This window comes from Oncorhynchus mykiss, chromosome 25 (genome assembly GCF_057628025.1).
Source record: "Oncorhynchus mykiss isolate SJ-2025 chromosome 25, ASM5762802v1, whole genome shotgun sequence".
NCBI lineage: Eukaryota > Metazoa > Chordata > Actinopteri > Salmoniformes > Salmonidae > Oncorhynchus > Oncorhynchus mykiss.
In genome coordinates, this window is record NC_143046.1 from 15,791,203 (window position 1) to 15,804,037 (window position 12,835).

Here is a 12,835-nt window from a genome sequence, read left to right on the forward strand (position 1 = left end):
GTCAGGTAAAACTCTTGGCCCTTCTCGTAATCATCAAATGTTTCAACATTGATCCAGCCTGCTCTGGTGAATTGATTGGATCTGACCTTAGATTTGACAGCTACTGCTGCAAAAGCATTTCTCATTCTCCACAAACGAACAAAATGCTGAAATCCCTCCAATCTCCCCCTACCTCTCTCTCTGTATCTCTACCGCTCCCTCTATCACTTACTCGCTCTCTCTAAATAACCCTTTATGGTAGCTGCAAATCATCTCTCTGGCTGTAGTATATATATATATATACATATATACATATATATACACACACACACACACACACACACACACACACACACACACACACACAAAACCCCATCCCACCAGCCCTTTACACCAGGAGAGCAGAGGCAGGTTTATCTCCTGCAGCATGGGAGTTGGACCCAGGGGGGTGATACAAAGTTATTGATTAGCCACACAAACACACACACACACACACACACACACAAACGTTGGCACGCGACATCCCATTAAAGATCATTGATTAACCCCACCCACCCTCGCTCCAGTTCTCCTTCTACAGAGCCCACCTCATTACTCTCTCCTCTATTGTTGTTCTCTACTAATCCTCCACTCCTCCACCTAAACTTAACCGCTCTCCAACTTCTGCTCAGCAAACCTGTCTCTGGATTCCACCCTGTCCTCTATCTACTCTCCTCTGTCCCTCTACGCATTTTCTGCTCCCTCCGTCCACATGCATCTCCTAGGCTAAGAACACAAGCCACCACATGCTCACACTAATGCACACACATTAATCTATCAATCCAGTTTCAGGCAATAGTCAAGGTCAATTCCTACTTCTGTCAACAACCAGAAAGACACACTTCATACTCATCAACAGAGAATCAACCTTTGGTGTGTGTGGAACATAACACATGGACACATTTTAAACAGGAAACACCTTGTTCATGCAACAAGCTCTCACAGTCTCACAGCAGAATTAGAAATGTATCCACATTTCTCCAGATGTCAAATGTCAAAGTTGCTCCAAACGTCAAATTAAGAAGATTAAGGATTAAGGTTTTTGATAGGGTTAAAACATTACGTTTAGGCACTCATTCCGAATTGTTAAGATAAGGGTTAAGATTTAGGATAGGGTTAAAACATTACATTTAGGCACTCATTCTGAATTGTTAAGATAAGGGTTAAGATTTAGGATAGGGTTAAAACATTACATTTAGGCGCTCATTCTGAATTGTTAAGATAAGGGTTAAGATTTAGGATAGGGTTAAAACATTACATTTAGGCGCTCATTCTGAATTGTTAAGATAAGGGTTAAGATTTAGGATAGGGTTAAAACATTACATTTAGGCACTCATTCCGAATTGTTAAGATAAGGGTTAAGATTTAGGATAGGGTTAAAACATTACATTTAGGCACTCATTCTGAATTGTTAAGATAAGGGTTAAGATTTAGGATAGGGTTAAAACATTACGTTTAGGCACTCATTCTGAATTGTTAAGATAAGGGTTAAGATTTAGGATAGGGTTAAAACATTACGTTTAGGCACTCATTCTGAATTGTTAAGATAAGGGTTAAGATTTAGGATAGGGTTAAAACATTACATTTAGGCACTCATTCTGAATTGTTAAGATAAGGGTTAACATTTAGGATAGGGTTAAAACATTACGTTTAGGCACTCATTCTGAATTGTTAAGATAAGGGTTAAGATTTAGGATAGGGTTAAAACATTTCGTTTAGGAACTCATTCTGAATTGTTAAGATAAGGGTTAAGATTTAGGATAGGGTTAAAACATTACGTTTAGGCACTCATTCTGAATTTTTAAAATAAGGGTTAAGATTTAGGATAGGGTTGAAATAAACAAATAAAAACAAAAACTAGTGTCCACCACTGGGATTGAAAACACAACCTTCTGATCCAGAGCCGTAGTGGCCAGTTTAGAAGGCATTTCCCGACATCCTCAGGACATGGCTAGACGTCCAATTTTGAAGTCACTCTTGCGCATCTTGCCTGTATTCCACAGCCTTATGGTGTAATAATAGACATTTGGTGACGTTACGGTACGAAGTGACTCCCGAGAGAAATCACACTATCCTGTTTGTCAGGTATGAAATATAACGTGGATAGAAAAGAGCGCTCATATCAATCCGTCAAACTACCACAAACACACACACAAACACACACACACACACACACACACACACACACACACACACACACACACACACACACAGCAGCGAAGACAAACCTCTATTCTAAATGGGTTTTTTCCTCTCTGTCAATCCAGGTCCAAGAGGGCCATCACATGAGTGTTTAAATAGATCTATTTCTATGGTGAGAAATCAAACAAGCCTGTCATCCCATCTCATCCCATCTCTCCAGGGTGTTGTCACATTCACAACATGGAGTCATTTTCTCAGTTGCTAACCCATTCTCATAGTCACACCCTCTGCCACTGAGCAGAATTGTAATCGGCCGAAGAGAAATAGAAAGTGTGTGTGTTTGCAAGAACATGCCAAGAACAGACAGTATGAACATTTACATAACTTTTTGCCTTTGTTACGAATGGGAGGAAGTGGATTTTTGATTTCTAGAATAATGTGAAAAGCAATCATGAAAACTATTTTCACTTCAACCTTTATTTTGCAAGGATCAAGGGGACAAGTGTGAGAGAGAGAGAGAGAGAGTGTGTTCTACTGGTCTGGACAGGGGTGTCATGGCACAAAGCAGGCCGTGACAGAGGTTAGTGCTGCATTAGTAACTGTCACTGACTGGACAGAAGAGAGCAGACAGCAGGGCACCCTGTCACACACACACACACACTCTCGGCCATACTGACTCTGACAGAAGTGGACACTTCCCTCCGCTTCGGGCGGTACCCTCCGTGTGCATCACAGTCACACCCTGTTGGCTTTGATCTGTGACACAGTGTGTGTGTGTGTGTGTGTGTGTGTGTGTGTGTGTGTGTGTGTGTGTGTGTGTGTGTGTGTGTATGTGTATGTGTGTGTGTGTGTGTGTGTGTGTGTGTGTGTGTGTGTGTGTGTGTGTGTGTGTGTGTGTAATGTGTGGGAGGGAGGGAGAGAGGGAAAAGTTAGTCTGGGTCAGTCAGAAACAGGACATTCTTGCCTTTGAGGAAAATGGACCTTGTCTTTCACTTTCTGACACACACCATGTCATGACTGTCCTGTAAGGATCCAAATACGTCAGATCAGCTTTGCAATAAATCATTTCAGCCAAACCCTCTCTCACCCGCTGTCAACATTCAGCTATCTCCCTCTCACCCACTGTCAACATTCAGCTATCTCCCTCTCACCCGCTGTCAACGTTCAGCTATCTCCCTCTCACCCACTGTCAACATTCAGCTATCTCCCGCTCACCCGCTGTCAACATTCAGCTATCTCCCTCTCACCCACTGTCAACATTCAGCTATCTCCCTCTCACCCGCTGTCAACGTTCAGCTATCTCCCTCTCACCCGCTGTCAACATTCAGCTATCTCCCTCTCACCCGCTGTCAACGTTCAGCTATCTCCCTCTCACCCGCTGTCAACATTCAGCTATCTCCCTCTCACCCGCTGTCAACATTCAGCTATCTCCCTCTCACCCGCTGTCAACATTCAGCTATCTCCCTCTCACCTGCTGTCAACATTCAGCTATCTCCCTCTCACCCACTGTCAACATTCAGCTATCTCCCTCTCACCCGCTGTCAACGTTCAGCTATCTCCCTCTCACCCACTGTCAACATTCAGCTATCTCCCTCTCACCCGCTGTCAACATTCAGCTATCTCCCTCTCACCCGCTGTCAACATTCAGCTATCTCCCTCTCACCCGCTGTCAACATTCAGCTATCTCCCTCTCACCCGCTGTCAACGTTCAGCTATCTCCCTCTCACCCGCTGTCAACGTTCAGCTATCTCCCTCTCACCCACTGTCATCATTCAGCTATCTCCCTCTCACCCGCTGTCAACATTCAGCTATCTCCCTCTCACCCGCTGTCAACATTCAGCTATCTCCCTCTCACCCGCTGTCAACATTCAGCTATCTCCCTCTCACCCGCTGTCAACATTCAGCTATCTCCCTCTCACCCACTGTCAACATTCAGCTATCTCCCTCTCACCCGCTGTCAACATTCAGCTATCTCCCTCTCACCCACTGTCAACATTCAGCTATCTCCCTCTCACCCGCTGTCAACATTCAGCTATCTCCCTCTCTTTTTTTTATTTTGTTTGAATTTTTACCCCTTTTTCTCCCCATTTTCATGGTATCCAATTGTTGTAGTAGCTACTATCTTGTCTCATTGCTACAACTCCCGTACGGGCTCGGGAGAGACGAAGGCTGAATGTCATGCGTCCTCCGATACACAACCCAACCAGCCGTACTGCTTCTTAACACAGCGCGCATCCAACCCGGAAGCCAGCCGCACCACTGTGTCGGAGGCTACACCGTGCACCTGGCAACCTTGACTAGCGCGCACTGCGCCCGGCCCGCCACAGGAGTCGCTGGTGCGCGATGAGACAAGGAGATCCCTACCGACCAATCCCTCCCTAACCCGGACGACGCTAGGCCAATTGTGCGTCGCCCCACGGACCTCCCGGGCGCGGCCGGTTACGACAGCTATCTCCCTCTCACCCGCTGTCAACATTCAGCTATCTCCCTCTCACCCGCTGTCAACATTCAGCTATCTCCCTCTCACCCGCTGTCAACATTCAGCTATCTCCCTCTCACCCGCTTTCAACATTCAGCTATCTCCCTCTCACCCGCTGTCAACGTTCAGCTATCTCCCTCTCACCCGCTGTCAACATTCAGCTATCTCCCTCTCACCCGCTGTCAACGTTCAGCTATCTCCCTCTCACCCACTGTCAACATTCAGCTATCTCCCTCTCACCCGCTGTCAACATTCAGCTATCTCCCTCTCACCCACTGTCAACATTCAGCTATCTCCCTCTCACCCGCTGTCAACGTTCAGCTATCTCCCTCTCACCCGCTGTCAACATTCAGCTATCTCCCTCTCACCCGCTGTCAACGTTCAGCTATCTCCCTCTCACCCGCTGTCAACATTCAGCTATCTCCCTCTCACCCGCTGTCAACATTCAGCTATCTCCCTCTCACCCACTGTCAACATTCAGCTATCTCCCTCTCTTTTTTTTATTTTGTTTGAATTTTTACCCCTTTTTCTCCCCATTTTCATGGTATCCAATTGTTGTAGTAGCTACTATCTTGTCTCATTGCTACAACTCCCGTACGGGCTCGGGAGAGACGAAGGCTGAATGTCATGCGTCCTCCGATACACAACCCAATCAGCCGTACTGCTTCTTAACACAGCGCGCATCCAACCCGGAAGCCAGCCGCACCAATGTGTCGGAGGCTACACCGTGCACCTGGCAACCTTGACTAGCGTGCACTGCGCCCGGCCCGCCACAGGAGTCGCTGGTGCGCGATGAGACAAGGAGATCCCTACCGACCAATCCCTCCCTAACCCGGACGACGCTAGGCCAATTGTGCGTCGCCCCACGGACCTCCCGGGCGCGGCCGGTTACGACAGCTATCTCCCTCTCACCCGCTGTCAACATTCAGCTATCTCCCTCTCACCCGCTGTCAACATTCAGCTATCTCCCTCTCACCCGCTGTCAACATTCAGCTATCTCCCTCTCACCCGCTGTCAACATTCAGCTATCTCCCTCTCACCCGCTGTCAACATTCAGCTATCTCCCTCTCACCCGCTTTCAACATTCAGCTATCTCCCTCTCACCCACTGTCAACATTCAGCTATCTCCCTCTCACCCGCTGTCAACATTCAGCTATCTCCCTCTCACCCGCTGTCAACATTCAGCTATCTCCCTCTCACCCTCTGTCAACATTCAGCTATCTCCCTCTCACCCTCTGTCAACATTCAGCTATCTCCCTCTCACCCACTTTCAACATTCAGCTATCTCCCTCTCCAAATTCACTGGAACCATATTTCTGACATAGAATTTAGGGAATGGTCAGAGGCGACCCAAAGACCACTAAGTTTCCATCCTCTACGTTGCATATGAAATTTGTCAAATGATGGACGTTTTTTTGTTAAGAGAGGGATGGAATCTTAGAAACTATCAGAGGAAATTGTTTCTGTAACTTTGTACAAGTAAGTAGTCACCACACCCTGGAGTGAAGTCAGAGAGTGTCAGGTGACGGAATCACCCCTTTTGAACGAACTGTATAAAACGATGGGTTGAGAATTAACATATCAGACCAGTGGGACGATGAGTTGCAGCTCACGTCCAAAGTGGTTCGAACTCTGAAATCTCAACACGGGGTAGAGGCGATAAACTCACCTCCTGGACAATCACTGGTACAGCTGATTAGTTGTCCTAAGTAAAGTATATAGAAAGTGAACTTAAGTGGGACCATTCTACTATTCTTCTCAAATCCCCGTAATACACTACTCTCATCACCCAATGGGAACCATCGACACAGCTGGCTAGCCTATCTTCAAAGAGGCAGCTTCAGGAGAGAATGGAAGGGAAATCAACTCTGTAGTTCTGTTCTGTACATGGCAAGTCACCGGGATACAAGATTAACAACAGTAGACGACCCCTTTTGGACAATCAGAGCCTTACAAGCGTGCAACAAAAAGGACCAACAACATTTCCAAGAAGGCTGGGTTCCAACAGAAATACACAAAGAACCAAGACATTTACACTTAAAAACATTCATGAATTCTACTCCAAACTGGCGGCGGTTTGGTTGCAAAGTATGTGATTACTGTGAGAGTAGTTTCTAAATGTACCAAAGTATTATGTCTCTGTCCCTCTGTCCTCCCCCTCTCCATCTCTTTTGTAACAAGCCGCCATATTGTGTCAGTCCGTTAGGGACCTGTTTCTAATGTATTAAGTGTGTTTATCCTGTGTTACCATTTAGTTAGCTAGTAAATAAATAATTAAACCAATTTGTGTAGTACTGAATCACAAGTAAGGCTGGGGTTTTTGCAGATGCAAGGAGGATACGACTGTTCAGAATGGTGATATGATACGAGGTTATGATTAATAAGTTGACTGTTTATAGATGTGATAGGTAAAGACCTTTAGAGTTTAATTGGGGAGATGGTAACTCTTTAACCTGATGACGGGTGAGGGTTCCCTTTTGGGAACGACCCCTCCCACGTTCAGCTGGAACGTGGCGCATGGAACGCAAAAATTTAACCTCCACACATTAACAAGTCCAATACCTCAAATGAAAGATAAACACCTTGTTCATCTACCCAGCATGTCAGATTTTTTAAATGTTTTACGGCGAAAACACACCACATATTTATATTAGACCACCACCGAAACCAAGACAAGAGGCAGCCATTTTGTCCCAGAAAATATAAAATTATAAAAGCAGGATTAAAAAATAAATCATTCACTAACCTTTTGAAAATCTTCATCAGATGACAGTAATAGGACATGTTACACAGTCCATTTTTTTTTTTCAATAATATGCCATTTATATCCATAAATGTCCATTTACATTGAATTCATGTTCAGAAAATACTGAAAAATGTCCGCAGAAAATATAGGTAGCGCCGCAAGATAACGTAAATAGACATCATAAACTTTGACTAAATATACATTTTCTACATATAGTTAGAAAGATAAACTGCTTCTTAATGCAATCGCTTTGTTACATTTCTTTTTAACGTTACAGAAATCGCTCACTATTCAATATTTTGAGACGGCGCTCAGACATAAGCAATATTTCTCCGCTATGTTGGAGTCAACAGAAACACACAGATTTCAGCATAAATATTCCCTTACCTTTGATGGTCTTCGTTCAGAATGTACTGGAAGGGTTCATACTTACCCAAAACATTGTTTGGTTTCAAGTCTTGTGTCTTTGTATTAGCATCTGCTAACAATATCAGCTGAAATGCACCCAAAATGTCCTCTGGTCCCGAAAAGTTGCGCATCAAAACTTCAAAATTACATATTATATGTCGACTAAACAGGTGCAGAATCAAGTGCAGAATCAAGCTTTAGGATGTTCTAAACGTACAAAACAATTTTCAATTCAACCGGTCATTGTTAGTTCTCCTCCAGAGTGCTGGAACAAAGGAATGGATGGGACCAATTCGCACCCTAACGCACAGGTATTTTCTCGCGACACTCACTCAATTCACTCCCATAGGGCCAAAACTCGCGGGATTTGAACGATTAAACGCTCTACTGAATGAGGACATCTAGTGGAAGACATAGAAAGTGTCCCCAGATCCATAGCTGGTTGGGAAGGGTGGGGGCGATCACGTCAAAGTTGCCCCAACTTTCATGATCACAAAACTAGTTTGGAAGAATGCCTGCCCTGTTAGTTCTGCTATACTTACAGACATAATTCCAACGGTTTTAGAAGCTTTAGAGTGTTTTCTATCCAATAATAATGATTATGATTATTATTATTATATGCATATATTAGCAATCTTGGACAGATTTTTTTTCAGTTTACTATGGGCACGCAATTCCTCCAAAGGGGGCAGTATTCTGCCTAGCCTTAAGTGGTAGAACCACTCTTGTGTTGCCCCAAATCCTAATGAGTTAATTGTTACATGATTCATTTAATCGGATAACAATTAAACATAGTTATTTGATTAGATAAATAACAATCATCAGATTAATGTAAGTAAAGTCACAACAATCACACCATCTCTTCGTGTCTCTTTGAACACACACCATCTTTTCATGTCTCTTTGAACACACACCATCTCTTCATGTCTCTTTGAACACAAACCATCTCTTCCTGTGTCTGAACACACACTATCTCTTCCTGTGTCTGAACACACACCATCTCTTCCTGTGTCTGAACACACACCATCTCTTCCTGTCTCTTTGAACACACACCATCTCTTCCTGTGTCTGAACACACACCATCTCACCCTGTGTCTGAACACACACCATCTCTTCCTGTGTCTGAACACACACCATCTCTTCCTGTCTCTTTGAACACACACCATCTCTTCCTGTGTCTGAACACACACCATCTCTTCCTGTCTCATTAAATACACACCATATCTTCCTGTGTCTAAACACACACCATCTCTCCCTGTGTCTGAACACACACCATCTCTTCCTGTCTCTTTGAACACACACCATCTCTTCCTGTCTCTTTGAACACACACCATCTCTTCCTGTCTCATTAAATACACACCATATCTTCCTGTGTCTAAACACACACCATCTCTCCCTGTCTGAACACACACCATCTCTTCCTGTCTATTTGAACACACACCATCTCTTCCTGTGTCTGAACACACACCATCTCTTCCTGTGTCTGAACACACACCATCTCTTCCTGTCTCTTTGAACACACACCATCTCTTCCTGTCTCTTTGAACACACACCATCTCTCCGTGTGTCTGAACACACACCATCTCTTCCTGTCTCTTTGAACACACACCATCTCTTCCTGTGTCTGAACACACACCATCTCTTCCTGTCTCTTTGAACACACACCATCTCTTCCTGTGTCTGAACACACACCATCTCACCCTGTGTCTGAACACACACCATCTCTTCCTGTGTCTGAACACACACCATCTCTTCCTGTCTCATTAAATACACACCATATCTTCCTGTGTCTAAACACACACCATCTCTCCCTGTGTCTGAACACACACCATCTCTTCCTGTCTATTTGAACACACACCATCTCTTCCTGTGTCTGAACACACACCATCTCTTCCTGTCTCATTAAATACACACCATATCTTCCTGTGTCTAAACACACACCATCTCTCCCTGTGTCTGAACACACACCATCTCTTCCTGTCTCTTTGAACACACACCATATCTTCCTGTCTCTTTGAACACACACCATCTCTTCCTGTCTCTTTGAACACACACCATATCTTCCTGTCTCTTTGAACACACACCATCTCTCCCTGTGTCTGAACACACACCATCTCTTCCTGTCTCTTTGAACACACACCATATCTTCCTGTCTCTTTGAACACACACCATCTCTCCCTGTGTCTGAACACACACCATCTCTTCCTGTCTCTTTGAACACACACCATCTCTTCCTGTGTCTGAACACACACCATCTCTTCCTGTGTCTGAACACACACCATCTCTTCCTGTCTCTTTGAACACACACCATCTCTCCCTGTGTCTGAACACACACCATCTCTTCCTGTGTCTGAACACACACCATCTCTTCCTGTCTCTTAGAACACACACCATCTCTCCCTGTGTCTGAACACACACCATCTCTTCCTGTCTCATAGAACACACACCATCTATTCCTGTGTCTTAGAACACACACCATCTCTTCCTGTGTCTGAACACACAACATCTCTTCCTGTGTCTGAAAACACACCATCTCTTCCTACACTTTGAATACACACCATCTCTTCCTACACTTTGAATACACACCATCTCTTCCTTCACATTGAAGAACAACAACTCAAATGAGGGGCACATTGTGGGCAGATTAAGGACTTCCCAGCAGACTGAACTCCATGTTCTCCCTGTTATCTGCTCAGACAGAGGAGAAGAAAAGAGACTGAACTCCATGTTCCCCCTGTTATCTGCTCAGACAGAGAAGAAAAGAGACTGAACTCCATGTTCTCCCTGTTATCTGCTCAGACGGAGAAGAAAAGAGACTGAACTCCATGTTCTCCCTGTTATCTGCTCAGACAGAGGAGAAGAAAAGAGACTGAACTCCATGTTCCCCCTGTTATCTGCTCAGACAGAGGAGAAGAAAAGAGACTGAACTCCATGTTCTCCCTGTTATCTGCTCAGACAGAGGAGAAGAAAAGAGACTGAACTCCATGTTCCCCCTGTTATCTGCTCAGACAGAGGAGAAGAAAAGAGACTGAACTCCATGTTCCCCCTGTTATCTGCTCAGACGGAGGAGAAAAGAGAGAGAAACAGACATTACACAACCCCCACCTTAAAGACCTGACCAACTTTCCTCCCAACTTCTGTCTGAATGTCTCCGTCTCTTAGTCTGGGTGTCGTTCTGTATTTAATGTACGTGTGTCTGTATGTGGTGTGCATGTAGGTGTGTTTGAAGCTAGAGTGAGGGTGTGTGTCTGTATGCGGTGTGCATGTAGGTGTGTTGGAAGCTAGAGTGAGGGTGTGTGTCTGTATATGGTGTGCATGTAGGTGTGTTTGAAGCTAGAGTGAGAGTGTGTGTCTGTATGCGGTGTGCATGTAGGTGTGTTTGAAGCTAGAGTGAGGGTGTGTGTCTGTCTTCAACACTTGCCAGCGTCAGATCCCTCCTTGGTTCGACATTTTACACTCTACCTCTCACTCTGCCAAGGTGCTTTGTCACTGTCTTCCTCCTCCTCCTCTTTTATCCCTCTCTCTAAGAGGCTTGCCTTTCATTATTCCATTTTTCAGCAACCCTGATGTTCTCAGTCCCTTCTCCTACTTGACCTTTCAGCTTTGAAGTGGTTGGACATCTGTCACCCTCAGAAGAATCCTTCCCTCCGAACACAGCCAGCATTTTATATTACATTCAGCTTCTATTATGATCTAAGTGCTGGGTTAGAATGATGCTTATCAGCCACGGGCGTGCTCATAGCTGGTCCTTCCACAGACGCAATGTATATCCATGCAGTACCTCTCATCGTCCACTAGTGGTCAGTAATAACACTCCATGTAATAGGCATCTACTGTCATAAATACAGATTGCAGTCAAAGCCAAATTCCCTAGCACAGTGGTTATCTCCTGGAGGATCCCCAGCCATGACAGGTATTTGATATATTCCAGAGGCAGCACACATTACTCAACTTGTCATCAAGCCCTTGACTAGGTGACTAAGGTGAGCTACGTCGGAAAATGTATAACGTCTGGGGGTCCCTGAGGAGAGGTTTAAAAACCACTGCCCTATCAGATAGCAGCTGGTGTCATTGTAGTAGGTCTACACTACACTACACTACACTATACCTATGTGTCTATTGTAGGCCTACACTATACTACACCTACGTGTCTATTGTAGACCTACACTATACTACACCTACCTGTCTATTGTAGGCCTACACTACACTACTCCTACCAGCCTATTATAGACCTACACTACACTACATCTGCCTGTCTATTGTAGACCTAATGTACAGTGTAGATATGTCTCTAGCTTATTGCCCGTTTCAGCTTATATCCACCATGTGTATCCTGTGCAAATGACACAAACTTAACTTATCCTGTAGGTCTCTATTGGCGAATGTCCACTGAGAATTTACCCTGGTGTTTTACCAAAAAGGCTCAGATGTGGCCCGGTTTGTGACTCAGGCCATGGTCTAAGCGGACCTGCTGTCTTGGGGCCAAGATGAGGACAATGGGGACTTTTCGGGTGGCCTATCCATAACAATAACTAACTGTGAACATTGGTTAACACTTTCTACGGTTAACACCTTCTCACAAAACTGTAGATGATTCAGAGGTTGCTGATTCTGCTCTTCACAAGTGTTAGGTGTCACACTTCCACATAAATAATACTAGAGAGTACATGAATATAATCAATGGAGACACTCAGGTGTTGCTATAGAAAAAGCCTTTAAAAGGCCAGATAGATCTCCCAGCACCTCTTCCAGCAGCTCAACGGCAGCTCAACAGCAGCTCAAAGGGTTTAATGACAGTCAGGAAAAATAGCTTTTTCCGCTGATGCTGTCAAACAGAAAGGACAGAGAGGAGGAAGGTCACGTGTGCTCTACCTGGCTGACAGGAAGAGAGGCAGGTATAAAGGACAGAGAGGAGGAAGGTCATGTGTGCTCTACCTGGCTGACAGGAAGAGAGGCAGGTATAAAGGACAGAGAGGAGGAAGGTCACGTGTGGCAGAGGCAGGTATAAAGGACAGAGAGGAGGAAGGTCACGTGTGCTCTAC